The sequence below is a fragment of the Adiantum capillus-veneris genome, chromosome 26, assembly GCF_014529385.1.
Source record: "Adiantum capillus-veneris isolate H3 chromosome 26, ASM1452938v2, whole genome shotgun sequence".
Lineage (NCBI taxonomy): Eukaryota > Viridiplantae > Streptophyta > Polypodiopsida > Polypodiales > Pteridaceae > Adiantum > Adiantum capillus-veneris.
In genome coordinates, this window is record NC_140956.1 from 107,780,838 (window position 1) to 107,786,042 (window position 5,205).

Genomic DNA, 5,205 nt, shown 5'->3' on the forward strand with positions numbered 1-5,205 from the left:
AAAAAGCTTAAGTGGCGAGAGAGGGATAATGTGTTTGTGAGGCTCACTTGGTGTAGGTCGTCGGTGTGAAAATCAACCTCTAGAGTAGGATCTTTTTTTTTTGTGTGAAAAAACTCACAATGTTGAGTATATTATATTGATAGATCCAAAACAATTACAGATTCATGTCATGCTCGTGACGAGCCATAACATCTTCCACGGATCATACATACGTCAACTCAAGGGGGAGCCACCCCATGATAGTGGATGCCTACACTTTCGCCTATGAGAATCCGTCATTGCACCACCCATGTTCATGTTCCATTCCTCAGAGTTCCTTTGTTTTCCAATGGCAATGATCATTACCTTGGTTTCTTGGACTATCTCCGTGAACTAGTCAGCGGGTTAGTTTGAGCATTTGAAGCGTTGTTCATTGCTCCCTTTAAGAATCTTAGCATGGAGCTTGGGATCGTCCCCATGGTGGAGGACATCAAAATGTCCTAAAAAAAGCTACTATGGAAGGAAGATGTGCTAATGGACGAGGGTGCAAGGTCGTTCTCACCTCCTTTATGTGGCAATCCAAACCCTGAGCAGGGAACCTCAATGAGGGGTGAAGCTTGGACAAGGGGTCAAGGTGAAGTCAAAACCTTGTCAATTGAGAACTCTCACTGTGGAAAAGACAAAGAAAAAGCTCAAAGCTTCAAGTTCAACGTGAAGACCTTGAAAGCAGGTGTGCCTCAAGGGACGATATGTACAAATGCAAGTAAAGAAACATCTGGAACCTCGACTCTTAAACCAGGCATTTTATTCGCCAGTATACTGAAGGGTCCCTGCTCAAAGAGCTCTGCTCAAGTCAAAACAGCTTAGGTGCCAAGTGAGGGGAGACATGAAACACAGAAGAAAAAAAAAGTTCGTCTCAAGCATGAGTTGAAAGAGGTAATCAGACAAATGGAGATAGGATCAAATGGTAACAAAACATCTAGCTCACATGCCAAATGCAGTGAGGTGTTTGAAGAAGAGCTAGCGGATCGTGCCTGCAGTGCGCTTAAGAAATCTCTCCCACATTAGGTAGAGGTATCTGAGGCTATCAATGTTGCAATCGTACCAACACTAGTTAAGAAGCAGCTTGCTACACAAGCTAGGCTCATGCTTATATTTGGATTTAGTGGGCGAGTCCCAAACAAATATGAGTTGATTCAATGAATTCATGGACCACAAGTTCTTGGGCATGGGGGGGCTATCAAAAATACGAATTACCTTGCAAAGGGCTTTTGCTCAGTAAGATTCAAGGAGAACTCTTATGTATCAAAGTACATGGAGAAAGGAACCCTTAGTTTTAACAGAACAAATGTATGATGGGACTCTTTTACTTGGCGGAGTCTCTCCAAGGGATTGACCCTGTCTGGGTTGAGTTTGTGGGTTTGCCTTGTTGGCTCTAGGATAACATCAGGATGCTAGCCAGTCAATTGGGAACCCCATTGTTTATCCCTAACAAGAGGGGTCTCGTAGGACCTCCAACCGGGTGTGCATAGGTTGGAATGTCGCTAGGACACCACCGAAGAGCATGGTGATCAATGTGAGACCTGGGCTTCTAACAATCTCTCTCAATTTTGGAACCCACTTTGGGGCATGCTTTGAGTGTAACAAATTAGATCACTTTGCCAAGGATTGTCCCATGAAGGCTAAAGTTAGCACTAATCCTGAAATGCAAGATGTTGTTATGGGGATGGAAACCAAGTTTGTGGTGGGGAAGCAACTATGGAGAAGAGTAAGAAACATATAGAGAAAAAGGATGAGACTAGAGCAAGTGGGGAGAAAGAGGCCAGGGTGGGTAACAAAGAAGTTAGGCAAAGCAGGAGAATACTATGGAGAAGTAGAGTGTAGTATCGTGCATCCCTAAGAGCCCAAGAGAGCCCACATGTATCTAGCCATGTGAGAGGTATGGCCATGGAATAACATTCCAGGATTATGTACACTACTTTGCAGTACAATGGCATGGCATCTCAGCTACATCGCTGCTATGGCTTACATCATGCAAATTGGTTACCTTCATTGCTTGACATGAAGGTGGTATCCTTCTAGTGCCTATTAGATCACTTACGTCTAAGCATAAAATTTAAAAAGCCAAAGAAGAAGATCATTGTCCACAAGGGTCTAAAGAAGCTGCTTGCGACAGGGGCTGACCAGTTCAAAGGCCCTCTATTCAAAAGACTGGCCTTGAAAGCTATAAGCAACCTCCATAAAGATGTGCTTGAGACTAGTCCTAGGGCTTGGGATACTTTTGCTAAGAATATTTAGAAAGCAATCAAAATTGTAGGCCCTAAAATGAATAAGTGTCGTGAGGGGAAACTGAAGCCGCTCTCCAAATATTTTTAGCTCTTAAACTCCAGAAAAACAAGAAGGATCTGCCTCATAAGAGGAGCGTAGAAGGTGGTTGGAGGTCAAGGGAGACTTGATCGACTTCCAAATGGAGGAGGTGAGGAAGGCTAGAATTCTGTCCAGAGAAACCTATCTCAAGCCGGAGGAAGCTAACCAAACGCACTTCTTTAGAGCCCTCAAAGTAGAGAGAAATCGGGGCATAGTTAACTCGAGGTGAAGGACCCCGATAAAATGGCACATATGATGCTTGATCGCCTACAATAGATCATCAAACAGCTTGAAGCCCGGTCCCCAAAAGTGGATGAAGCCAAAACTAATCTCCTTGGAAGTGTTAAAAAAATGATCTCAATCTCCAACGCCAACCTCCTAGAAAGGGAGTTTACAAAGGAGGAATGCTTGCTTGCGCTACAAGCCTTGGGTAAAGAGAGATCCCCTAGGTGGGACAGGATGACGACTGAGTTCTTTAAAGAATACTGGGATGAGCTAAAGTCTCCAATCAAAGTTCATAACTAACCAAGCCCTCGTTGAGGACGTTGGAGAGGGGGAATGGGGAACACACCCCACACACACGTAATGGTCCCTATATAGCTCAGGGTATTCACAACACACCTGTCCTCTCGAAAACACCTTCAAAAAAGACGATTCACACTAGCAGGGCCTCGCCTTCACTTCGCCCGATGCACACATGCTTTGAATAATTGTGAGACAATGATCACACCGATCTTTTATGCTTCCAACTCTTCTAGAACTCAACACCTCTCTCTCTCTCTCTCTCTCTCTCACACACACACACACACACACACACACACACACACACACACACACACACACACACACACACACACACACACACACACACACACACACACACACACACACACACACACACACACACACACACACACACACACACACACACACACACAGGGGGCTCGGGGGTGCACACGCTCACACACACCGACACCACACACCTTGGAGATGAGCACAGAAGAAAGGGGGGAAGGGGAGAGATACGATGCCAAAAACCGGCAATACAGCTTCTCCTTCAAAGGAAAATACCATGTACAGGATCCACACACTCTGCTCTAGGCCGAACCATAGCAATCACCAATTTGTACAGAGGGGCACACCCCCCCCCTCACAACTCAACTCCATCGACACACACTTTGAAAGAAAATCCCCCGTTGGCTTCAGGCCCGTGTAGCAACTCCTCCTTTTGGCAAACCTTGTTGGCTCCTTCTTCTGCAAAGCCTCGCTCTTTTAAGTTCCTTCACAAACGATGCTTCATCATCGTGTGTTGGCTTCGATCACCGAGCACACAAAAAAACTCCTCCTAGCAAGAAGAAAAAAACCCTTTTCTTTTCCAAAGCCCGATGTCCCTCTTCTTTTCTTCTCTTTCCCACTTAAAAAAAGGCCTTCTTTAGCAATAGCATCGGGCGCTATTGCTTCCCATCCTAATCCACCACAAAACTCTTTTTGGCCTGCCCAAAGGGCAAAGGCTATAGTGATGTCTTCTCTTTTTGCTGACTAAAATAGAAAAAAAGTTGAGTTGTATTTTCAAGCATTTTTTGATAGGCCAAAAATGCTCATTGGTTGAAATAAGATAGTGGGCACTCGTTTAAATGAAGAGTGTGTAAATCTAATGATGAACATGTCTTGAATTTTGGAATATGAAGTGAATGCTTATTTTGGGAGTCGCGTCTGCAGTTATTAGGTGTTGGAACTTGGCATGAGTTTTGAAATATGAAGTCAATGCTCATTTTTGGGAGTCACCTATGGTAGTTATTAGGTGTTGGCATAGAAACTTGAAAGGCTAGTTGCTTCTTGCTAGTGTCGGCCAACTGGAGGGAGGAAGGTAGGTGGTAATAGGGTAGGTGATAGCCATTTTTGAAAAGAAAATGGGAACAGCATCAATAAAGATCCGCAAAATAAAATCTGAAACTTCAAGCTGAAGTCTGAAAACATCTGTGCATGCAACGAGACACACACTCTCTCGCCCCCCTGTGCCGTGTGCACAACCAACTGAGAACCAACTCTACAGAGAATGAATTGCAGTATAGAAGCACGTTTCTTTCAAAGGGAGGGTTGCCTCGATAAGAAATGCCATGAGCCAGCATGAGTCTTCCTCTTGCACAAATCTCCCTTTGGAAAGAAAAGGCTTTGTGCGTTCTGTGTGTGTGTGTGTGTGAGTGAGTTTTTTATAGGACTTTTGTTGCCTCTCCCAAGTCTAGAGGCGACATTTGTATAGCAGAGGCGGGAGTCATAGGGAGGGACCGTCACTGCGAGAAAGGTCCCCCTCCTCTGTTTTGTGAGGGTGTAAAGGTGGAGGAAATGTTGGCGATCAAACTGCAGCTCGATTCCAAAACTTGCTTGTGTGCAGGCATTAAAGGGGGCATCGAGGCCAACGTTTCCATGTACCATTGAAATAGCAGCAGTGAGCTCACAAGAAAATGTACATGATGAACGCAGCCAGGCACAAGTGTAGTTTGAAACAAGAGCAGTCAACGTTTCGGAACTACGCAGCGAGACCATTTGTCTACAGAGAGACGAGCAGGGCAGGCAAGCAAGTAGCAGCAGTGGCAACACACAGGCACAACCCAAGGCAGTGAAGAAAATAAATCCCATGTTCCCTTCATTGTTCATGTATGGGTCTCATCACGTGTCCTATTTTCATTTGGCAGAGGGATTGCATTCAAGGGTAAGTTGGTAAGTTAGGATTCCCATAACTTTGCGATTGAGCGCTCATACTATGTTTCGGTTCTTGCAGCAAATCATGGAGCATCTGCAATGTGGGGTTTTTCCTCTTTGCATGTGGTTGCAACCCTCCTGGCCCCTTGCTCATCGTAA

General features: G+C 45.0%; 1 pseudogene; it reads left to right on the forward strand.

Moving 5' to 3' along the window:
* The first annotated feature begins 513 nt into the window (after window positions 1-513).
* On the forward strand, window positions 514-5,205 carry LOC147423966 (uncharacterized; annotated as a pseudogene).